The sequence below is a fragment of the Nycticebus coucang genome, chromosome 15 (genome assembly GCF_027406575.1).
Source record: "Nycticebus coucang isolate mNycCou1 chromosome 15, mNycCou1.pri, whole genome shotgun sequence".
Taxonomy (NCBI): domain Eukaryota; kingdom Metazoa; phylum Chordata; class Mammalia; order Primates; family Lorisidae; genus Nycticebus; species Nycticebus coucang.
Genome location: NC_069794.1, coordinates 84,371,910 through 84,397,611, shown reverse-complemented (window position 1 = coordinate 84,397,611; position 25,702 = coordinate 84,371,910). Strand labels below are relative to the sequence as shown.

The 25,702-nt window shown below is 40.8% G+C and overlaps 1 protein-coding gene across 7 annotated transcripts in view; it reads left to right on the top strand.

Moving 5' to 3' along the window:
* STARD13 (StAR related lipid transfer domain containing 13) overlaps positions 1-25,702 on the top strand; it is a 270,950-nt gene that overhangs the window by 152,828 nt on the left and 92,420 nt on the right. For 2 of the 7 annotated variants that reach the window (XM_053563161.1, XM_053563158.1), the window contains exon 1: positions 20,182-20,351. The exons of the other annotated variants lie outside the window; for them this stretch is intronic. The gene's annotated coding sequence lies outside the window, so the exon portion shown is untranslated. Of the gene's footprint in view, positions 1-20,181; positions 20,352-25,702 lie in introns of those variants that run through there. 7 annotated transcript variants of the gene reach the window in all.

The window sequence follows — 25,702 nt, the reverse complement described above, 5'->3', positions numbered from 1 at the left end:
GCCCTTTTGGTTATGAGACATTACGTGGTAGGTGAAAAAAGATCTTCACAGGCCTCTAGTGGACATGTGGTGGAACTGCAGAAATTTTATATTCAAGTGTATGAAAATGTGGCGTGACCCGTTATCGGAAGCAGGCAATCACAAAAACACGTTCTTCATTTCATGTTTAATTTAAAGATAAACAGTATTTTTGGAGACAAGGAAAATAAGAACAGTGGTGAAATCAAACTCTTGATTGACTTTAACCAAAGAGTATTGAGTTATGAACTGTTGGCTATTGTCAACTGAACTGAGTTTCTTTAATTGAAGAGTCCATGTAGTCTCTGTTTTGTATTAGCAGCTCAATTTTAGCTTCAAATAATAATTTTGAATCAACTGTACTCTTAATTCATTTTTAATCAATAATTTTTATTAAGAATTTGAATTGCTTTTTATCTTAATAGATTCATGGTTTAAATAAGAAACAATGAGTTCAGCTCGGTGCCCGTAACTCAAGCAGGTAGGGCCCCAGCCACAAACACCAGAGCTGGCGGGTTCAAATCCAGCCTGGGCCTGCCAAACAACAACAACTACAACCAAAAAATAGCTGGGCGTTCTGGTGGGCGCCTATAGTCCTAGCTACTTGGGAGGCTGAGGCAAGAGAATCTCTTAAGCCCAAGAGTTTGAGGTTGCTGTGAGCTGTGAAGCCACGGCACTCTACCCAGGCCAACAGCTTGAGACTCTGTCTCAAGAAAAAAAAAACAATGAGCTTAAGTGTTTCATCTCAACAATGTTGAAAATAATATGTCTGTATAAAGAAATATGTGGAGAAGTAATATAGTTCAGAGACAGTGTCAGCCTCCTCCAGATACTGAAATCCCTAAGACTCCATCAGCATTCTCTCCCAGCCTTCAGTGGTTTTCCAAAGTACTCCATGTATTTGTCCTGCTTCTACACCTTGCTTTTTATGTTTCCTTTGCCTTAAATAACTCCTCCCTTCCACTACTTCCCCACCTGAAAAATTATTCAAATATTACAAATCCAAGTCAAATGCAATTTTTATTTGCAGATCCCCATCCCATCACCTAACAGTTTAAAACTGTATTGTTCAGTTTCACTATTGCATCCTTAGTTATAAGTTGACTTGCAAAGGACCTGTCTATTTCTGCTGATGGAGCTTGAACTTCTTATATATTAGTAGTGCAGTGTTGTGTTTTATGATATTCTCATCATCACTTTATCCTTGGTACCTAACAGCTCCTGGCATTTAGTAAAATTTGGGTGCTTTTGTTTGTTTGTTTTAATTGACCACTATTCCTTGTGGTATTTGTTCTAGGCAAAACTGGGAGTTAGGGACATATGCTATGCTTTATCTTCAGTATCCAGGTTTATATTCAGAATCCTGCTTCCCTGCTATTTCCCCTCCACAGTCATTTCTAACTTAAAGTGATTTACCTGAATTAACTTTTTTCAGGGTATTTGAAATGTAAACCTTATCTTGATTTTGAAATAAAATGTTTTGCCCTTGTATTAAACAAGAACAGGAATTTTGAGCAAATATGCCAGTGAGATAGTTATTTGGGGGAATGGAATGGCTAGGTCTAAAATGTAACAACAGCTATTTCTTCTCCCCAGGAATTAGGCTAGCTTCACTCTTTCTAAGGGGGCACTTCCATACCTCTTTCTGGATTAAACTTGCAAAATATTTTCAAGGTATTGACATAGTAAGTAGTTCTGGGATAAATTAGCTATCTGTTCAAATCTGTATGAAAGTTAAACCACCTGGGCTGATTATTTTGAGCTCTATATAAAGACAGGAAGATTATTTTGATCCTACCACTGCAAGACAGACCTTTTATGAAAAAACAAAAGACTGAATATGGGGCAGCACCTGTGGCTCAGTGAGTAGGGCACTGGCCCCATATACTGAGGGTGGCGGGTTCAAACCCGACCCCAGCCAAACTGCAACAAAAAATAACCAGGCGTTGTGGCAGGCACCTGTAGTCCCAGCTACTTGGGAGGCTGAAGCAAGAGAATCGCCTAATTCCAAGAGCTGGAGATTGCTGTGAGCTGTGATATCATAGCACTCTACTGAGGGTGACAAAATGAGACTATCTCTAAAAAAAAAGGCTGAAGGTGAAACTCTAAAGAAGATGGCTTTATAGCTAGCAATCTGATGTTACTTTGAATTAGAGGGTTGAGCAAAGCTCACAGGTTCTGAATGAGACTGATTCAAAACAACCAGTCACTTAGGCATTACGTTTTTAAAGGGTTTTTAAAGTGGAATGAAGTTTGCTGAAAAAACACACTTTGTGTTTAATTTTCTTTGGGGCAGGATTTCTTAATCTGGTGACCTCTTTTCTTTGTAAAACTTCAGAAATTATTATAAGAACAGGTGAATATATATATGCTATGTATTTAATGGAGAAAACTTTGATAGAATTCATGAAAACTTAAAAAATGGTTAAGAATTACGCTTTTAAGAGAATGTACCTTTTATGGTAGGGCTTAGATTAATAGACTTTTTGTCTAAATGTTGCTTGGACTTGGCTGAATATTACATTTTATATACTGCATTATCCAATGGCTTGTTTACGAAATTTTCTTCTGAATAATAAAATTGAATTAGAAAACTGTTGTCCAAATATCCCATCACTCATGGTAATAGCTGGAAGTAGCATTTTATTAAACACTTCTTGTACTTTTAAGAGGCAAAAGTGAAGGAATTAGAGTGATTAGTTGGCTTGAAAGAACAACTTACAAAATATTGAAAGAGCACAAATAAAATTTATCTCTAGAAATAAGCTGTTTGGAGCTTGTATTAATCTGCTCAGCCTGCAAAATGCCACAGACTGGGTAACTTAAAAAACAGAAATATATATATATTTTCTCACTGTTCTGGAGGCTGGAAGCCTGACACCGGGTCCCAGCAAGGCTGGATGCTGGTGGGGCTGTCGTCTTGATTGGCAGATGGACACCTTCTTGCCAGGTCTCAGATGCCAGAGGGAGGGTGAGCTCTTGGCGTCTCTTGTTATAAGGGCTCTAATCCCATCATGAGGGTTGGGATGCTCTAATCACACCTACATGACCTAAACCTAATTATCTCCCAAACACCCCCATCTCCAAAAATACAACTCCAGTAGAGCTCACATGTGAATTTGTTGTGGGGAGACATAATTCTGTCCACATCAGAGTTTAAACAAGCCATTTGCCACAAGTGTTAGTTCAGTTAGGTAGTTTTCTAAATTTATAATCAGTTGTTACCCTCAGAAGGAAATTACATACTGATATGAAGCAGGATTTTTTTTTTTTTAAACTAAGGAAAAGATGATGAGAAGAACACAAGTTTTGTTTCCAAACCTTTTGAGGATTAAAAAGTAAAAATTATAAGATGTACAGGTGGCAAATAGAAGTGGAGGCTGACTTGTTGATAGCAATAAGGGGTAAGAAAATAGTTATAAAAAGCCAGTCTGGCTCAAACGCCCTTCCCAGCTGCCTCAGGTCAGGGATGGTGTAATTTCCCATATACATATTCCCAGTTTCTGACATAGCACTCGGTATGTTTGTTGAATGAATTAATATTTTATTTGGTGCCAAGTATATCACCATATAGTATTCAGTATTCATAATGCTGATCTTTAGTGATTAAGAAAATATTAAATTAGATATGTGTATTTGGTTTAGAAAGAAATATCCAATATTTTAAATATTGCCATCCAAAAATATTATTTTTTTAAGTTCAGATGCTCTAATGTTTAATCCTTAGGTAAACTCACACAGAAACCCCTCAGTTATCCTGAAATACTTCATTCCTGAAGTATTTAGATTTGATTCTTATCTGGTTTTGAGAAGAATAGGATGACCTAGGTAACTGTTTAACTGGAGAATCAAAACTCAGGTAAAACACCTATTTGTACAAATTTGAGATTTGGTTATATGCAGAAAAGCATAGTTTGGGGAGAAATGTACACAGATAGTGATGTTTTACACGTCCTATATACTTTTGTTGATGTGGTGGTTGTTTTCTGAAAGCGCAGAGATCCAGGAAAACTGGCTGAACTTTAGAAGCAGGATATAGTAGTCATTGGGGCTATTTATAAACTATAGTAACTCTCCTTGGCACGTGGTGAGATTGTATTTCCTCTGTGATGTGAGGTATGGCCATATAAGTTGCTTTGGCTAATGAAATGTGAGTAGAAGTGACATGGGTCCCATCTAGGTAGAAGGTTTAAAAGCCAGTGTGTGACTGACTGCCATGTTCCCTTCAGGCCATTGTGGTGAGAGGTTGAAATGAAGCCTCCTTCGGCCTGTGTCCCTGAAGGTCTATGATGGTCTGAGCTCCACCATTAACGCTTAGTGGACACATAGAGTTGGAAGTACACTTTTGTTTGTAAAAAGCTGCTGAGATTTGGGGGCTATTTGTTACTGAAGCATAACTTAGCCTATCCTGACTAAGATAGAGTTTATTGTCAATAGACAGAACTGTTCCATTAATGTAAGACCTGGAAAGAAATATAGCCAGGATTTGTGGGAACTGAAATGCTGTATTTTTGGGTTTCCCAAGTCAATCTCTCTAGAGTAGGAATCTGTTGGCTCAACCATGCCTGCATTAGGGCCTCATGGGTCAGGTGTCCTCCCCTACTGTAATCAGCTGTGACCATCACTCAGCAAACCCATGATCTAGGGAATTCTTAAATCTAGGAAAAATAATGGCTAACATTTAGTGACCACTTAATAGGTACCAACTTCTGTTTTAAGTAGCAATACTTATGTGTGTTAACTCGTCTCCTTCTACAACCACCAATGACATAAGTGTTATTAATATTATTATTATCCATATTTTACAGATGTATAAATTGAGGTACACAGAAACTAAGTGAATTGCTCTTATCACACTGCCAAGAGTGGTAGAGGTAGGATTTGAATGCCAGAGCCCGCACTTTTAGCTATTATATATAGAATTAAAATGTTTTAAGTGTATTTGACCTATACAATCAGCAACGTGTTACCTATGAGCTTTTAAAATATATCCAGATTGTGTTTAGTTTTGTTTCATGGTGGCAGCACACACACATCATTCTTGAAAAAACTAAGTGGGAGCTCGATATTGCAGCACAAGTTAGTATGTGAACTGTTGTCCTCAAGTGACCCTTTGACATCTTTCTCCTGACTCTCAGCACTGCCAATAGAGGCTGAGTAATCTAGTACTAGCTGGATGACTTCCACCAGAAGATTTTTATTTTTTACTTGACTATCAGATCTTAACTAAATTAACCTGTGGTCTGTTTTCAGAAATGAAATTTGTCATAATCCCAAAGTAGAAAATGGATTCTTGGCCTCTCTTTCCCTTTGAAAGTTATTGTATTTACCAATCACTTAATTTATCAGCACTTCACAGGCCAGTGATCCAACACAAAATTAATCCAGTCTTAAGAAGAGTCAGCCTGGGAACAAATAAGAATTATAGCAATTATACTTAGGGCCATGCTTCTTAGATGACTGGGGCATTCTTTCTCTGACAATATTTATTACCGAAGAGGAATTTTGAACATTTTGCTGGTTGCTAAAAATTTCAAATGGCTGAGAACTTTTAGGGCCTTGCCATGTATGTTATGTGGATAACACACGTAGCTCTCTATTTCTTCTTCATCTTTAACAAAGAGAACTATTAAAGAAAAAGAAAATTAGAAACCCAATAGAAATAGAAATGTCCAAGTGTGTCGTAAGGCACAGAAGGTACTCCTGGAAATGTTCTGCATCTGTTAATATTGTGTATTCACCACACATGAATATTGCATAGAGCCTAAGGTTTAGAGGACCCGGAGCTTAGTTTAATGTTCTGCTGTTGCTATATTAAAATTATTAATAAGGCTTAACGTCTGTAGCTCAGTGGTTACGGCGCCAGCCACATACACCAAGGCTAGTGGGTTCGAGCCCAGCCCGGGACTGCTAAACAACAACAACTACAATTTAAAAAAAAGTAGCTGGACGTTGTGGCGGGCGCCTGTAGTCCCAGCTACTTGGGAGACTGAGACAAGAGAATGGCTTAAGCCCAAGAGTTTGAGTTTGCTGTGAACCATGATGCCACAGCACTCTACCGAGGAAGACATAGTGAGACTCTGTCTCAAAATAAATAAATAAATAAATAAATAAAATAAAAATTTTAATAAAATTTAAAATTGTAGTAAAGTACACAGAACATTAACTTTATCATCTCAATCGTTTTTAAGAATATGATTCAGTAATGTTAAGTATATTCACATTCTTAGGCCACCAATCTCCAGAAGTATTTTCATCTTGCAAAGCAAAATTCCTATACCAATTAAGCAACAACTCCCCTTTCTCTACCCTCTAGCCTCTGGCAGTTACCATTCTCCTTTGGGTCTCTATGAGTTTCATTTCTCCAGGGACCTCACATAAATGGAATCACACAATATTTGCCTTTTTGCATCTGGCTTATTTCACTTAGTATCCTGTCCTCAAGGTTCATCCATGCTGTAGCAGGTGTTAGTATTTCCCTGCTTTGTAAAGCTGTGTATGCTACATTTTGTTAAGCCATTCATCTATTAATGACATTGGATTGCTTCGACATTTTGGCTATTGTGAATGATGCTGCTGTCAATGTGGGTGTGAAACACAACTTACTGATAATTTTTGAGCAAGGGGCCTGTGTTTTCATTTTGCATTGGGATCCACAAGTTATGTAGCCAGTTTGGGAGCAGGGGTAGTGGGATGAGAGTGAGCTAGAGCTCCAAGGAGGAGCTGAATTGGCCAAACAGGGACCGGGGGAGAGAGGTTCATTCAGAGGACCAGCATGAACTCCACTTGGAGAAAGAGGGAGACAGGCGTCAAAGAAAAATTGATTAGTCTTTGCACTAATCAGTTTCTAGTTCCAATTAGTTGCAAAAAATAGTGACAATATTATTCAACTTGAAAAAGGAAGGAAATTCTGACACATGCTATGCCACGTGGATGAACCTTAAGGATATCACACAAAGCGAAATCGCTGTTGATAAAGGGACAAACCTAGTATTCCACTTACATGGGGTACCTAGAGAAGTCAACTCACAGACACAGAAAGTAGGATAGTGGGTGCCACGGGCTGGAGAATGAGGAGTTGTTTAAGGGGTACAGGGTTTCAGTTTCATAAGAGGAAAAATGTTCTGGATAATAGTGGCACAACAACACGAATATACTTAACGCTACTGAACTGTACAATTAAAAATTAAAATGGTTGAGATGGTTAAGTTTTATGTGATGTGTCTTTACTACAGTTTTTTTAAAAAGTTGATGATGAGTGTTTTTATTTCAGTAATTCAAATGCTATTGAATACTCTTCCAGGACGTATCAGCGGGGGAGTTAACTATTGTGATAAGTATGCGGACCACTGTGATGTGTGTGTAAATCTTCCATCTCGTCTTGCAATTTTCTATCACCTTTTATTTCTTCATTCACGTCTGAGAGAGTGAACATTGTTTGTTAGTATAAATCTTGTATTCTTTTATTACCTGTGTTAATTACAGGAATAATTCACAACACAGTATAATCTGTTAGGATTGGAACCAGGATGACTGTCAGGCATCTGTTTTCTACAGACAGCAAATATGAAATGCATTAATTGTTACGAGGAATAATCTTCGCCCTGATAGGTAATATTCATCATCTACAACCAACTAATGTATTTATTCTCTGGAACCTAACATAATAATTATAATATTTTCCCTCTGAATTTCAGATGAATGTGTTTCATGACCCTGAGGGAACCCTTTGACTTACTATTTTTAAAAGTTTGCTAGTCATTAAGTTTGTATTCTTCAACTGGTTTTCATGTGCGTTCTTCCACTATGCAATACATTTGGTTTACATTATATGTTTGGCATTGCTGTATCCACCAAAAGTGTATATCAATATACAAAACAGAAAAACACCCCTGCCTCATGGAGTTTTTATTCTGGGTAGAGATGGACATTAAAGCAAAAATATGAGCAAGCAATGTGAAAGAGAAATGTACTATGGAAGAAAAAAATTATTATTTTATTTATTTATTTATTTACTTATTTATTTATTTTGAGACACGATCTCACTCCATGCCCTGGGCAGAGTGCTGTGGCATCATAGCTCACAGCAACCTCAGACTCCAGGGTTCAAGACAGATCCTCCTGAATAGCTAGGACTGCAGGCACCTGCCTCAACACCTGGCTAATTTTTTTTCTATTTTTTTAGTAGAGACCGAGTCTTGCTCTTCTCAGGCTGGTCTTGAACTCCTGACCTCAAACAATCCACCTGCCCTGACCTCCCAGAGTGCTAGGATTACAGGCACAAGCCACCATTCCTGGCATCTTCTCTGTCTTCTTAATATCAAAATCTCAAAGCCGAGCTTCAAGAATATATAAACAACTATCAGCTCTTCACAGACAACTAAATGTAAGATAAGTAGATGTGCTGTGTACAATCATGCCATCTTGAACTTGTATGGTACCCCTTTTGTGTTAAAGCTTTGGCAGCATTTCTTGTACTGTTTTATTTGACTGAGAGTTTAAATAGGTTGCTGTTAAGTCAGACAAGTGAAGGGAAACAGGCGTCATAGAGTGGGGATAGTGTGGGCTTTGAAATTACATGCTTGGGAGTGAGAACTAGATTTGAATACTATACTTTTGTGCAGGCAGGTCAATCTCTGAGCTTTAGTTTCCTCCTGTGTACAACAGGGATAAAATGAGGTGTGTGTGTGTATATGTGTGTGTGTGTGTATAATGTAGCCTGGTCCAAACTTTGCCATTAAGTAGACACTCGGCAAATGTTAATATTTGCTTCTTGCTCAACAAACAAATGTCCTCCCCATCTCTCAGTCTCATTAGAAATAAATCACTTCCCTGATTTACCTGTCTTGTGAGACTGAGAGCTTCCTGCTGGAAAGAACCCTTCTTCTTCTTTTGTTTTTTAATCTTTGGCCTCAGCACAATTCCTAGGCTTGTAATTTTTGCAGTAAAGCTGCATTTGCAAAAAAAAAAAAAAAAAATTAGTATTAAGTGCAATTTAAAAATTATTTTTAAGGAAGGTATTTTCTATTTGCAGCTCAGTTTATTCTTCCCTGAAGGGGACACACTCCCCTCCCAGGCTCTCCTGGTGAGTGCACGCTGCGTCCTCCCACTGCGTTGGACACGCCCCAGCAGCCCCAGGCAGCACAGAGCGCAGAAACCCTGGCACTCACTCCTCCTTGTCCCGTGACATTCTCGGACCTGCTGCCCCCATGAGTGTCACGGTGCTGTACCATGAGTGCCGTCAGACGTCACAGCAGCCACTCTGGCTTCTTGCCCAGAAAACAAATGCTGTCCCCATCACTCAGCCTGAAAAGGGGACTGTTTAGCTGGAGGAGAGGGTTTTTGAAGAGGCCGAGCAATGGAAATGAAGGCAGGAGGCAGGAGGCTCACCCTCCCTGAGGCCACTAGGCCAGGCAGGTCCCCCAGTGGCTTGTCAGTCCTCAGTTTGTAAGGCATCAAAAACAAGGAGCTGAGGAGGGGGCAGGTGTCCTTTCAAATCGCATGTCCTATGGGCTGTGACATAAGATCAAATGTTACTGACCATATTCTTGATGCTAAAAAACTATCTGGTCCATCTCTGGTGTTAGAATGGCCTTCACTCAACTGCTTTAGGGAAATGACACTGTGTCCTCCTTTTACAACACCTAGAAAGTGAGATTTCTCTGCTTCCTCTAGCCTCCCATTCCAGGAGCTCTTAAATCACATCTAAGCTACAAAGTGGCTGCATGTCCCAGTGATGAAAGTGTCTTCAAATATGATGAGCATTATTATGTCCAACCATCGTGGATCTAAACTCTGACTATGTCATCATCAAAAGAACAGAATATTGTCAGGTTTGGTGTAAGAAAATAAGTCATGATATGTTACAAAGAGAAAGAATGCCTACAGGTTACCAGAGGATTCTGGGAAGTTGGCCGAAAGCTGAAATATTAGTTTGATCATCACCATTTTGGTTTTGTTTTGGAAATGCAAATGTTAGTTTTGTGGGGTTAAAACGGGCTGGAAGAAGAGGACATGCTTCAAGCAGGACCCCTTAGCATGACTCCATCAAAGCGGAAACACATCTCCCGAGGAAACGTGTCATCTTCCTAAGGAAGAATCCTTAAGTAAAAGCAAGATCCCAACCATCTGAGACTAGCAGGCTAAGATGTGGTGCTCATTTTTTCCCTAAGAAAAACTATTTCTACTTCTGAATCTTCTGATGTACTCATTTCTTAGCTGAGTGGAACATTTTCCTGTTCTCTAAATATATTCCTTTGCAAGGAGCAGCGGTTTATGTGTCTTAGGGGAAAACTACAGTAGAACCTAATGCTTCCAAAGGTTTTAAACAAGATTCTGTTTCCAGGGAAACCAGGCTCTTTCCTGCTGGTTGGACACATTTTTCCTAGGAGCACCTGCAGAAGGAGACGGAGCACCTGATTTCCTTGACAGTGAAAGCCCCCTTGAAACTCAAAATGTCTGTGGTGTTTTGAAGCACATCCTAGTTGTTTAAAAAAGCTCACACGCTGCACAGCACTGAAAATGTTTGGTCTTAGCTACTATTACAGAAAAAAGAGAATGTGTGTAGAAGGTGATGGAAAAGACTATCTGGAATTTATTAAAAGCTAGGGTTTTTAATAAGTTCTGAAGTCACTGAAGGTTTGCTGGAGCTGGCAGGTGCAGTTATCACTCAGCGCCGATGGTCCTGAATCTGGCTCACTGGGAGCATTAGAACAGAATAGCTAATCTTTTGCGGCCAGGGCTGCTTGCCTGTGTTGATAAGTGTGATTAACAACTTTAAAAATCAAATACGTTAGTAAATACCTCAGAGCTGCCAGGAATGCTTATGGCCACCCACGCTTCACAGCAAAATGAGAAACAAGTCTCTGGAGGCTGGGATTCCTAGACCTTTTAGATAAGTGAGTACGCCTCCAAGTTTGGTTGTTAAGTTGGTTCTAATCTAATCCTGTGGAGCTATTGTTAGAAAGCAGTGATACATAAACCAAAAAATGAGCACTAATGTGCATGATCATCTCAGAATCGTCTTCAAATCTGCTTTCACCTCAGATTTCAAAGTGAACTTTAAAGGAGTTGCTAGATATTTTGCAAATGTCATTGCACAATCTGGTTTTTGATGCTAACCCCGAATAAAAGTTGAAACTCCAGGGTATATGAGAATTGGGTGAAACGGGTAGAAATGCAGTTTAGGAAGGCTCAGCCTGATGGTTTCCACATGACCAGAGACTTTGTTCTTCCCCAATTGCTGCCCATTAACATCTAATTAAAGCAGGCCCTGTGCTAAGTGTTATACCAAGAAAATCCAGATTTCTTTGCCCAGGATTAAAGAAACCACTACTGAAAACTGAAAGCAGGATAGAGGTCAAGGAATTAGTAGACAACAGGGGTGAAAGGACATAGGCCTGGAATTAGGGTATTCAATTCTGATCAACAGCAGTGTTAGTTCCAAGAGGCAAATCTGTTCTTGCAGTGCCATGAGAACAATGCATGAAATTGCACAAAATTGGCCCACTCCAGCAGGTGGTTTATGCTTTCTGCCTCGCTGTCGAATTGCACTGGTCTGCGGCTCGCAGTTGCTAGAACTGCAGCACGAGAGAGCCAGAGGAGGTTCCATACCTTGGTTTTGGAAGCAAAGAGCAGGTCCTCTGGAGCATCAGATTTGTAGAAAAGATGCTGACATGACAGAGATTCATATTTTTTCATCAATTACATCCTTCTGAGCCTCTAATGTCAACACAGTTATTCTTGCACGACAATTTTTTTTTCTATTTTCGATCTGAGTTCCCAACGCATGATTGACTTTTTACTGAAAAGACCCCCTTTTCTCTTTTTAGGTAATATATGACACAGTGCATAACTTTTGGAATTTTACAAATATTGAAACAGAAATCGTGTATGCACAGTGGAACGTCCACAGAGATATGGCAGCGCAGACATTTTCAGACTGCAACTGGTGTGGAATTAAGTTATTTGAATTCCATGCACAGATGGCATTACTCCTACAGTTCATTTTCAGAGCCCCTGTGTTGCAAATGTGCTGTCTGACTTTTCTTATGGAACCTTTTTAGGAAGTTAGAAAAGTAAGGACCAATAGCCAAGTAGCCAAGCACATTACTGTGATTTGCCTCAAAATAAGAATGTACAAGAGACGGGATAGGCTGCCCAGATTTGGAAGCACAATAGTTTCACCCAACTTTCAATCATAAATAACACTTACTAACAAAAAAAGTGAACATTGATAATTTTATAAGGAAAGGCAACATTTTTTCCCCAGAAAACAAAGGTTTGTTTGGTTTGCAACATTACCTGGAATTCTTGCTACTGAAATTGTGTTGGAGGCATACAGAGTATCCTGAAAACCTGAGAAATACAAGTTGCAACTTGAAAGGGGCTCCAGGACCCCAGAGACTGGAAAGTCCCAAAGGCCTCCTGGTGCACATCTGCACTGCCTGTGCCTGCCTGCAGGGACCTGAGCATTCATACACGTCGTGACTTGCTGGTGTCGTGGGTGCCCAAGCAACTCCATAGCAGATCTGAACGTTCCACATTTCCATTGCTATATATAAGAACAGCTCAACAGTAGAAGGTAGCACTTATTTTCTGCCTACAATGGGGTAGAAAACAAAACAGACATACTCCGAATGGCTGTGTGAAGGCCAGGGCAACAGTCCATTATCTTTACGAAGTGAGGGATTTGGGTTCTGTTCGATGAATTGTTGCACAGATGAGTTTGTGCCTCCACTCACTTGCCTATCCTGTCCAGAATGTGAAACTGGGGACAGGACCAGCAGGGGCAGATCTGGCAGCTTCTGGTAGACAGTTGACCCACCCAGAAAGGCACAGGCATGTTTCTGAGGACACTCTGGAGCAATGTGGCCCTCTGGAACCACGCTCTCAACCACTGGGTTCCACTGAGCTAAGCTAGTAGTTTTCTTACTTGTTCATTTAAAGATCTCCAATACATATTATTAAATGAACAAAATAAGTCTGAGGGTAATGCATATGATTCTGTTTCAGTGAATAAGAATTTTGGGTATGTACATGTATATATAGACAGACATATATTTTCCATGCATAGAATATGTGTATGAATATGTAGTGAGCACACCCACATACGCAAACACACATATAGTTGTCCCTCTGTTTCCATGAATCTGTGGATTCAGCCAGTCGAGGACTGAAAGTATTTTTTTTAATTGAGCCTATATTGAACATGTGAAGACCTTTTTTCTTGTCATCATTCCTTAAACAATACAGTATAACCATTTACATAGCATTTATACTGTATTAGTATTATAAGTAATATAGAAATTATTTAAAGTGCATTCAGGACATGTGTAGGTTGAATGCAAATACTATACCATTTTACATCAGGAACTTGGGCATTTGTGGATTTGGGTATCTGTTGGGGGGGCGGTGTCCTTGAACTAATCCCCCATGGATACTAAGGGACTGAATATATATATATATATATATATATATATATATATATACACACACAGACACAGATATGCAGAACAAGTATGTATTTTAGAGGGATACACAACAAACTATTAACAGTTAGTACTGCCAGGGAGGCAAGTGAAATTAGGACTCGGAAATAAAAACAAGGCAGGCGTTGTAGCAGGTGCCTGTAGTCCCAGCTACTTGGGAGGCTGAGGGCAAGAGAATTGCTTAAGCCCAAGAGTTTGCAGTTGCTGTGAGCTGTGATGCCACAGCACTCTACTGAGGGTGACATACATAGTGAGACTCTATCTCAAAAAAAAAAAAGAAAGAAAGAAAAATGAACTTTTACTGTTTTAGCCTATACTTCTAAATTGTTTGAATATTTTATAATGAGTATTATTTGGTGTTTTTAAAATGTTTTCTCTTAAGAGAAAACATTCTCTTAAGAAAACATTTTAAAGAACATCTATATTTAATATTTATGTAATATATTTATTCTAAAATATTTTTAAAACAATATTTAAAGGCTATTTTTGTTAATTATTAAAATGTGTTAGATATTCTTTGATTTCACTTTGTGACAATAAAATAACTTACCAAAAATGAGCAAACCCATCCTATAACATAATTGTACTTTCATATTTATAATTATATTCATAGCTTAATGCAGATAATTAAATAACAATATATTTCTGATGTGTGTGGGGAGGGTTTTCTAATTCTTTTTTTGCCAAAACATTGGTGAATTTCTTAGTATCTAAGATCTAAACCAGATATGACTAAAAGAAGTATCTTTCTTCTGGGTTCTTTGGCCAAGCAAACTTTTTCATACTTTCACTGATTTTCTTAAATGTCCTGTGGATTTCATGCCATTTTTATTAGAGTAATCGAACTGGACATGCACAACTCTTAGGTTCTTGTTTCAACAGCTAAAGAAGAGATTTTAAGGCCAAAAGAGAATCAACTAGTCTTCCCCAAAACTTCACAATCTCACATATTGATAACCAAATGTAGGATTAAATTCTGTCAGATAGACAAACGTTTCCAAACATACACATCCGTTCACATAAACTGGGTGCAGACTGGAAGAAGTCCCAGCTCTTCACTCTCCTTTTTGAGTCTTCAACCACAGTCTTACATCAAAGGTTCAGCTGAAGCTTGAGGCAAACTCTTAGATTCCAGAGGCAGATTGTGTCACCCTAATTCCCAGGATCAGGCAAGGAGAGCCTGCCAGAATTCATGGATCATTTAGGGATTTAGACTAGGGCATTATCACCAGAAATACAGGTAAAGCTTTTTAGCCAGCTCATCAATAGTCACAATTTCCACCAATCAAAACTTGTTCTGAGGCTGTGGCTCACGCCTATAATCCTATCACTCTGGGAGGCCGAAGCAAGTGGATTGCTTGAGCTCAGGAGTTCAAAACCAGCCTGAGCAAGAGCAAGACCTTGGCTCTATGAAAAATGGAAAAAGTAACTGGGTGTCATGGTGGGTGCCTGTAGTCCCAGCTACTCGGGAGGCTGAGGCAGGAGGGTCACTTGGGCCCAAGAGTTTGAGGGTGCTGTGAGCTATGGTGACACCACTGCACTCTACCCAGGGCAACAGAGTGAGTCTTTGTCCCCCAAAAAGCCATTCTGACATTCAGAATATTGACTGAGAGTTATTAAAGGAGAAATGGCTTCTACCAGCCAATTCTGAAGTAGAGGATCCCTCTTTAGAATGCCAGCTAAACTGTCCCCCAGACTTAGAATGCTGATTAAATACCGGCAGCACCTGCATTACAGCTTCACCTAAGTTACACACACATAATGTCACACCATAGATGCTCAAATGTTTTAAGTCACAGACAAGTACTACAATTAGCTATTCTTGCAGAGAATTCTCAGTTCCTTAATTTGTGGTTAATCAAAGTCAACCCTTTGAGTGCAGCCATAATCACCTATATTTTAAAAATTCTAACTATGGAATGACAGCGTGTGTTGAATGTTTTTGGCAAGTCTGTTGCAAGCCTTTAACATATATTAACCTGCTTCATCTACACAAAAATCCTAAGAGAGGTACCATTACTGTCCATTTAACAATGAGTGATCGTAAGCAACTTGTTCAAGTTTACCCGTTTTGTGCCAGCAGAGCTGAGGTTAGAATCCAGGCATTTGGGACATTAAATGCAGTTTTTTTCATAGCATTAAAGAGGGAACATACTCTTACCCATCACGCCATACTGCCCTCACCAGCTGCAAAATACTTCTGTTCATTTGCTCTTGCACAGATTTTGGGCACGAGGCATGCTGCTGCTGGCGTCCTGTTACTCTGGACGGCCCCTCCCTGGATGAACAGCTCTCCTCTGTAGAGTCCTGCTTCCTCAGTGTCCCGTCCTCTCTGCAGAGCTGACAAAAAGTGTTTCACAGGCAGGCTTAGCTCTTTTCAAAAAAGAAAGCAAAGTCCCTGGCTTTACTGGCTCGGCGCCTGTAGCTCAGCGGGTAGGGCACCAGCCACATACACGGGAGCTGGCAGGTCCGAATCCAGCCTGGGCCTGCCAAACTACAATGACAACTGCAACAACAACAACAAAAATAGCTGGGTATTGTGGCAGGTGCCTATGGTCCCAGCTACTTGGGAGGCCGAAGCAAGAGAATCGCGTAAGCCCAAGAGTTTGAGGTTGCTGTGAGCTGAGATGCCACAGCACTCTACTGAGGGCGACATAGTAAGACTCTGTTTCAAAAAAAAACCCAAAGTCCCCAAGGAACCATATCTGTTGCCTCTAGGGTCCTTCCTACCTTGCCTTCAAACAACACTGCTGTTGCCCCAGTTTGCTGTTGCACTTGCACAACCCCTCTTATGGAGCTCAACTCTACTTCTTATACGTTCTGTCATTAAGCAGAGAGGGAATGATAATTAAGGTATCAGTCCCTACCTTAAGGATCACAGGACTGAGCACCAGCAGATCTGTACTAATTATTAATGCCTGCCTGTTTATGGATTTGCACTTACACTTGGACAGGGCTGTTGCTGGGAGTCATTAACTGCCTTCTCAGGAAGCTTCAGATGTCATACAGTTTGCGTTGCCATCTGGTATAATCCTTAAAGGCTTAGGACCCAAACATGGGTGATGTTGCTGTTTTTTCCCTTTCCAGTGCTGATCTTCTTAGGCACACAGGTTCTGGGGTTTTGACCATGAAAGTGGTCATGACTGGGTTAGGCAGGTTTCTTCCACCTTGAGTTGGTGGTTGTGAGCAAATCTGCCCATATACCCGGGTGGACTGCACTGCACAGCTCTAGGTTGTCCTGGTCCCGGTGAACACATGTGCCAATACAGGAGCATAATACGAATCCTGAGGTCCCCCCTCTGTGCTCATTCTGCTCCCCACCATCTTCCTTCCTTTGCTGTGAATTTACTTCCTGCCTCCAAATTCTATTCATACTCCAACCAGCAGCAATCTGGTGCTTATCCCTAACATACTACCATAGCTCTCTTCCAGATGCATATATATTTTAAATGGCTGCAAAATATTTCACTATACGGCTGGACCATATTCTGTTTGTACATTTCCTTTCTGTGGGCATGTAGATAATTTTCGGTCTTCTATGGTCTGGAATAATGCTGAAGTAGAAACTTGTATGTGTCCACCTGTCTGCAAATATCAACAGGGAAAGTTCCTCAAGGGGGGATTTGCTCTGACTCATCACCCCCAGCTCCGTCCCTCTCTGGCTGCCTCTAGCTCTCTTCTAGTTGTCACCAGCATCCTCCTAGCTCATCTCCTGACTTCTTGCTCAAATCATTGCACTAGCCTCCGAAGTGGGTCAGTCTGTCTGCTCCTCCCTTTACAATTCGTCCTGAATGCTGTTTCTAGATCTCACAGCTCAGGTTAAGTTACGCCTGTGCTCAAAGCCCTGCAAGCCATCACAGTTGCTACTGGAGCTTGGTAGTAACTCCCCCCCACACACACACACCCCCAACATTCAGGTCATACCATATGTGGTTCCACACCTTATCTTTGGAGACTCATCCCCCTTGAGTCTCTATGTCCCCCTCTGTCTCAGCAATGCCAGATGGTGCACTAGCTCCTGGGCTCCCCTCGCCTCCTGTCTCGGGGTGCCTTAGAGCTCAGTGCTTGCTCTGAGGGGGGTCCCTGATTTTCCTCGCCTGTGCTTGGGGCAGCTTTGTGCCACCTCCCTTGCCATGTCTCTGGATTCTCCAACACCTGCCACCCAACCTCAGCTCCTCTACCTCCTGCTATCCTCATACCCTGTTTTAGGTTACAGTTGCATGTGCCTTGCAGAGGGAGCTGGCAGCATGCAACCTCTCAGATGGCTGGCATAGCATGCCTTGCGCATTATAGGAGGAAAAAAAGAAACTATTTGGATCATCACGAAAGTTTTGAGATGCACAGAAATCAAGAAACAGGAAATCCACACAGGTGGAAGCAAATGAAGCCCTCCTAGCAACATCAATAAACCAAGCAAGTTGAAACTCACACAGGTGAATTAGAAAGGGCACTGTCCACTGTGTTGCTTGTAAGTGACATAAGGGACCCTAACACAGTCCATCTCAAAGCTTTTGTAGTGATCTATGTATTTATTAGGTTAGATCTTCACTGTTGGCAAATTCTCTTACCCAGAATTAGTATAATCCTTCAGCTTGTGGACAAGAGATCACACACCTGAAGCCATTATGAAAGTCGGCTGATTTCACGGTGTATTTAGTCAAGAACACAGCAGCAGTGGGAGCCAGACAGCGGAAGGCGCAGCTCATCTCTTCCACCCTGGCTGCCTTTCCATGGAGGCAGGGGCACGGATGGAGGCGGGTGACAGCTGCCTGTCATGGCCCTCAGAGAGCAGGGTCCTTCTAGATTTGGAAAGCTTACCTCTTGCTAGCCACAGAAAGCAAGAATTTGCCACACCATCTAGTGAGAATTTACCCATAAAGCAGCAGTTCTCAACCTGTGGGTCGCGACCCCTTTGTAACAATGAAAATGCATCCTGCATATCAGATATTTCCATTACGATTCATAACAGCAGCAAAATTACAGTTATGAAGTAGCCACGAAAATAATTTTATGGTTGGGGGTCACCAGGACATGAGGAACTGTATTAAAGGGTTGCAGCATTAGGAAGGTTGAGAACCACTTCATTAAAGGGATGTTTACAGACGTCCTGGTTCTTGACTCAAGATTATTGTCACAGGATGACGTTCTCAGGGGAGGAGGTGGGGTTGAGTGGGGAAAGCAGGATCGGCTCCTGGCTTGCTGAACAAAGTCGTACCTTTCAGTGACTCAGAGAGTCTCTCTCCCTGCCAGTCCCACCCTCACCCCCTCCTCTAGCTCATTGTCTCCCTCACTGACTTACTGGACAGACAGCACCTGCTCTTAAAGGGCTCTGTGACTAATGGCACATGACAGTTCCAGGATCCTAGTGAGTGAGAATGACAACAGAGAACTAAGGTGTCAAACTTTCCCTGCTCAGCCCTGCTCTGACCCCTGTGAACCATGCTTTCTCTCTCACCAAAGAGTTCAGATACTCAGAGTCTGAGTTCCTCTCACCCCCAGCATGCACTTTATACTCTGAACCTTATTCCCAGGATCCTCTTATCGTTAAGTCTCCTTATCACAGGCTGTGTTGTTTAGTTTGTATCATCCTTTGCCAGATTAAATATTTATATTTATTTAATATTCTCTCTGTTGTTGGAAAGAACAATATGACCATTGCATAATAACAGTGAAGTACTTCACCATCTTCATTTAATCCTGCAATCATCCATGAGGTCTCCAGAGCATACTCTGTGCCTTTTATGTTCAAGGACACTGCCGAGAAATAAAAATGAGACTTGAATCCAGATCTTCTGGCTCTGAATCCGAGCACAGCATTCACATATTTAGCCTCAGTTTAGGAACATTCACAGGTACTATTGGCACTAAATGTGTGGTCTCTACTAGCTGGTAAAGTTTGATTGCTATTGACTGTGCCGAATATGTAAATTTACAATGCAGCATTTGTCCTGCTATGAATAATTTGTAAAACAGACTGATTATTCCAGGGTTACCTGTTCAGCCCTACTCGGTAACAGTTAACCTGGCGAGGAAACCCTCACGCATCTAGAACTTGAAATGAAGCCTGTACTTTCTCCTAATTCACCAATTTCATTGGTAGGATAAATACCAGCAAATCCTGTTGCTCAGGGTGTAATGTTATAGGAATGTGAATAAGGACCCCGAGTTTCAGGATAGAAAATTCCACATGTAACCATTTTATAATGTCCTATTTTTGGTGTTTTCTACTTTTCCATTTTTTTCCTTGAAATTGGTCTCAATTTCAACATGTTAAAAATTATTTAGTCATGGTGGGTTGTATGTTTCAGTAATGGGCATCTTCTGTGGAGTCTTACTAGGCATATAAAAACCTAAGCCTGGTTTAAAATACTTCCTCCTTTCCCGTGAGTTTTAGGCTCACTTTAAATGGGATTTGTTACATAACCAAGGCACCTGACACTGAAGGGGGGGAGCTGGGAGAAGGAGCGCCCCTCTTGGGTTGTGATAGACTGGCAGCGTTTTCCTCTGATGTGTGCCAGAGCAGCAGAGCCAGTTTTAAAAGAGAGGATTTATAGGAAATCCAGCTGTGAGTTTTCATTTTTTCTCTAAGAGCTGGAGGCGGGGCCAAAACCAACCTCAAACCAGGCACACATTGATCAGGCTAGAGTGATGTGGACAAGTCTCAGAAACAGGAGCCAAGCACAGAGGAAATATTAGCTGGCAGAGATAATGAAGAGAAAACTCGGTGGCAGATGTACCGTCTGTCAGTTTCTGAGAAGTTTTTGAGAAGGCAGAAAATGAAATGAAGAAGAGAGGGGCTTTGTTTCAAAGGCACAGCACAGCCTAAGGACATATTTAAACAAAGTAAGTTTGTGTTCCAGAGAAAAAGAGAGCATGGTGGTGGGAAACACGGCACTTACTCCCTATTTGGATTGTGAGTTTTGTTATTGATGTAGAAAGTTTTCTTTGTAGTGGATTTGATATTGAGAAGAACATTCTTTTAACAAGACGGTGATTTAAGATGAAAAGGCTGTGCCTGTCATTCTGGTTAGTCACTTCAAAAATGTTTGAAAGTTACCAGTAAGACTTATTTTACTTTTGTTCAATCTCAGAGAGAGTTGTTTAATTTCACACTACAAATATAGATGAGGACGTCCTTCATTCCTTCCTGTTTTCCTTCCTTCCTTTCTTCCTTTTTTCCTTCCCTCCTTCCTTCCTTCTTTTCTTTTTTTCTTTAAACTGTGGACAAAATTATCTGTACTTTTCCTCAAAATCAATGTAGTGAGAAAGTGATCCACCTTTCAGATTTAAGAGGCCAGCAGTAAATACAGCCTATTAGGGTGCTTAATTTCATGGGATAGCTTTCTTAAATAGCCATGAACATGACCTGGACTTCCTATGTGCCTTCCAAATAATGTTATTGGTTTTGACATAATTTCTAAAGGAAGCTGCCTCTGGATGCTTTGGTTTATCTTTCTGTAAAAGTCTGTTATGCTCTTCCAGGACATGAACTACCATCAGAAATAGTCCTACTTGTGTTTAATACATTTTCCAATGTCTTCGTTTTCAAAGTTGGACCTGTGCTGTTTGTAATTGTACGTTACATCTAAGTGGTTTGCATTGGGTCGTATGCCACATGTTTTACTAGGCTGGGACTTGTCTAATTCCAAAGAGATCTAAGGCAACAGTTTGGGCTGATGAGATCCTGTAAGCAATAGAAAAAAATTTTCAAAGGGATCACAGGAGCCCCTTTATAGGGAAAAGCCAAATCTCTTACAATCTTCCTGGACAGAAAGTGTCTTATTCTGCGTCTGCATTGGCAGCCTGTGTAGTCCAAACCAGAAGTGGAAGCTCTGGCTATGAACTCGCAGAAACAGAAACCTCTCAGTGTTATGGCCCAATATGGATGTTGGAGCTCTGTAGCATGTGTGGGAACATGGCCACAGGCCAGCGTCTGGAATCATTTATCTTCTGGTAGAGCCTAGAAGACAACTGTTTTATGCATTTTGCAGAACTCCTCGCTGGTTGATTTCATTTACATAGAGTGGGCACGGAGATGGATGGTGGGGACACCCACAAGTGGGGGAGGGCATTGATCTATTTCTGCTTTCCCTGACATCCTGATCTCATTAGTGTTCTTTGCACCTTTGAAGGAGACTGTGCTGTTACTGACAACCATATGGTTTCTACAGGGCCCTTTCTGCAGGTTTCAGAAGAAATGCCACATTTATGTCTTTTCTTATTGGGAATATCAGAAACTGAAGGTTTTGTCTTACTGTCTTTTCGGTAGCTTAACCTGTTTCCTAAAGTCCAGATTTGAAAAGTGAGAGGAAGAAAATACCTGTAGACAGTGGACAGAGTTCCCCAGGGCCTCAGCAAACTATGCAGTCAGCTAGGGATGCGCGCCTGACACCCTGTGAATTGCTGGTATTACTGTTGTTGATGTGTGGATCCGTGTCTGCACGCGAGGGAGTCATCCCTGCCAGCCGAGCCTATTCTGCGTGAGCTAGACTCACATGTGCTGACACATACTGGCATGTGACGGGGTAGCGTCCAGACCTGTTTTTCTAACATGTAAAAGAATTTTTGCCAAGTCGTGATGGTACCCTTGTCAAACCTTATGGAGACGATTTAAATTGATTGCAAGGTAATAGTCAGAAACATGGGATTTCAGCCACTACTCTTATGCTGCCTAGCTTTCTGACCTTGAGGAAGATAATTAACCTTTTAATAAATCTGTTTCACTGCTTACAAATATAGTAAATAATTCTAGCCATCTCTGTCTCCCAGAGACATGGCAAACATCAGATATTTATAATGAGTCTTAGGCTATGAGTACGTTTTAGTACATTTGCCATTTATGAAATTGCCTTTGTCTTTTTAGACAGAACTTGTGCACAACACTGAAAAAGCAAAGCACTCTGAATCATTAAAAACAAAATTTTAGGAGGGAAGGAGTAAATTCACACCTAAGAGGTACAGTGCGCACTCCTGGATGAGGGGCACACTTATGACATTGACTCCAAGTGTACAAAAGCAATTCGTGTAACCAAACCACCCCCAAAAGATTCTGAAATTTAAATTTAAAAACCCCACAAAATTCTGTAATCTTATGCAGAATTTTTTTTATATAGGAATGTCCTCTTGAAGTTACTTGCTCTCATTTTTTTTCTCTATGTGGAATTTTCCTTGATTTTTCACCATAGTTCCCAGCATTGTACAAGACCACTCATTTCCTCAAACAAATTGGAGTTTTAGAAATTGGGATAAGACTGGTTCCAGACTGCTTTGATCTAGAATGGTTGAATATATGTAATTTTAAAAATTCTTAATGTAATGAAAATGGATGCTATTGCAAATTAAGATACGTAATATTTTCTTACACTTAATGACACATAATGTACATACCATCTAAAATAAATATATGCCTATCTTCATATATATACAGTTTCTTTCAAAATAGTCCAATAAGAGATAGAAGCCGTCGGTGTGTTTTTCATTTGAAGTCATTCTCATTTTAAATGATGAGCGTGATAGCAGCTTACTACAGTGCCAGGGACATCCGAAGTCAGATCCAGTCTCAGCTGCCAACACTGCTGTGCTCCACACAGACCCAGGTGCTGTTCAGCGGACACAGGGGTGGTGGCCCTGGGAGTGGCAGCTTCACTCAGTGGTGTGGCCTTGTGTAAGTCGCTGAGCCCCACTGCCCCCAAGCTCTGCTACTGCCGTGTAAGAACAGGAGTGTGTGCTTTACCCCACAGGAGGGCTGGGAGGTCCCAATGACATCATGTGTATGAAAATGCTTTGAAAACTTTAAAGCTACTTAAAGTCACTAATTAAACATTGACATCTTCCTTTCCTGATAAAGCCCAGCCACCATTCAAAGGTTTTTCTTAGCCCAAACCCTTTGGTGATCGATCCCCTTAAAAGTGTTTTTCTGTGGAGCCCCCAGGTTCCTTCTCAGAAAGAACCAATTTTGTGCCCTCCCGGTGACATCACTATGATAGCCCCTGTTTTCACACCTTTGTGCTCTCCTAACTTTGGACCTGCACTCTACTTTCTTGCCTAATTTCCAACATCCTCCTCATCCTCCAAAACTACCTTAAACATCACTGGTCTTCAAAACCTTCTCCAGCACCATTCCTCTATAGAGCCGTCTTCTTTCACAGTTTCACTATACAAACTTCTAGCCAGGGTGATAACTCATGCCTATAATCCTAGTATTTGGGAAGTCTGAGGCGGATGGATTGCTTGAGCTCAGGAGTTCAAGACCACCTGAGCAAGAACAAGACCCCATCTCTACCAAAAAAATTTTAAAAATTAGCCAGGCATCGTGGTGGGTGCCTGTAGTCCCAGCTACCCAGAAGGCTGAAGCAAGAGGATCACTTCTGCCCAAGAGTTTGAGGTTGCTGTGAGCTGTTTCTCCACGGCAGTCTACACAGGGTGACAGAGTGACACTGTCTCAGAAATAAATAAATAAATAATACAAAGCAATCAAGTCCTTATCTTGTTCTGTTTCATTCTTTGTGTACACGCCTTCCATCCATCCTAGGCTCCTCAAAGACAGGGGAGGCCCTGTGCTTCTCTGATTCCCTGCTACTTACTGTAGTTTCTCACATCTGATTGGTTTTCAAGTAATGTTTATTGATTGAGTGAAAAAGTCAATCTTTTCACATCTTTTCTTTGTGGTGACTGTCATTATGGACCTTTGGGGACAGAATTTAGGAACCCCTTTGTGTCTGTAATAATTTGGCCTTTATAGAGTAATAACATATCCACTGTTTTAAGCTGGGAACCTATGATCCTACCAACACAAAGCCCAGTAGATAGAATCTCCAGCAGATCAATTGTCAGCCTGCCAATCCTGTCTGAATCCTACTAATCATACTTAGGTAACTAAGAATCAAAGCCATCATCTGTCTCTCTTCCTGGAGAGCCTTAATATATCTATTTTTAAGTATATATGTTTTAAAAAGAAAAACTGACCGTCTTTTGGAAAGGAAGTTTGGCAATATTTATCAATTCTCCTTTTAGGTAATTATCCTAAAGAAATGGGTAAAAAAAAAGACAAAACTTTCTGAACAAAGATGTTTAGCATATTATTCATAAATCATGAAAAATGGCAATTAAGTGGCTAGAATTATTTTTATAATCAGAAAAAATTCTTAAGAATCCAAAGTAGCCTGATGGATTATGTACTAATTATATTGATCCAAGGGCTGCCTTTGTTAGGTGCTTGACTCAGAACCAAGGTTATACTTGGAACCATCAAGTTTAGCAACAGCAACCTCTGGGCCGTGTCTGTGGCTCAATGAGTAGGGCACTGGCCCCAAATATCAAACCCAGCCCCGGCCAAAAAAAAAAAGTTTAGCAACTTCTTACCAGGCTTCTAACTTTCCTATTCTCCTTTTCTTTTAGATTTAGAGAATGTTGAAAATAAGATAAACTTTGAGGCCAAGATTTGGAAAGTCTTTGACAGAACAATCTCCGTAGCCTCAGGAGGGGTCTAGAAGGCCTGTTCTCATCCCTTCTCATTCAAACATAGACTCTCCCTGAGAGATGGAAACTTTGCTCTTGAGCTAAGGTTTTACTTTAAAACAATTAAGAAGATGACTTGAGTCTACTTGTTAAATGACGATGAAGAAAACTATGTAAATTGTAGAAGTTGTTTGTAATCTCTCATGTAATCTCTTTTTACGTGGAATAACTGGCCGAGGTAAAGCCCTGCTATCCTAGTAGTTAGTGCATGTTATTTCAGGATAAACCGCAGGAATACCGGGAATCGTCTCCAACCGTATCAGGGCCGTGTAGTCTCTTGAACATGGAGCTGAGTGAGGAGGCCCAGGTTCGCGGGGGCTGTGCCACCCGTCACCCACCTCTGTGTTCAGCGGGGGAGGGTTTCTGTTTTCAGTGCTTGGAATGATACTTAAAATGCATTCCCACTAATCGTGCTACATCCTGAAGCTCTTGGTAAAGGGACCAGAGCAAAGGATGAGCAGTAGGCAAGACTGTCTCCTCAGGGGCACAGCCCTCTTGGTCCCATTGGGATTTGCTGTAGATGAAGTGATACGAGTCCTCTGCTCCAAGTTCTTTGTTTAAATGCTGCAGGAACCTCAACTTACAAAACGAATACAGATACAGTGATAAATAAACAAGTCCCCAAATGGGCTATATCTAAGCAAACGTGCAATGTCAAGTGTTTGCAAGTTGGAGGT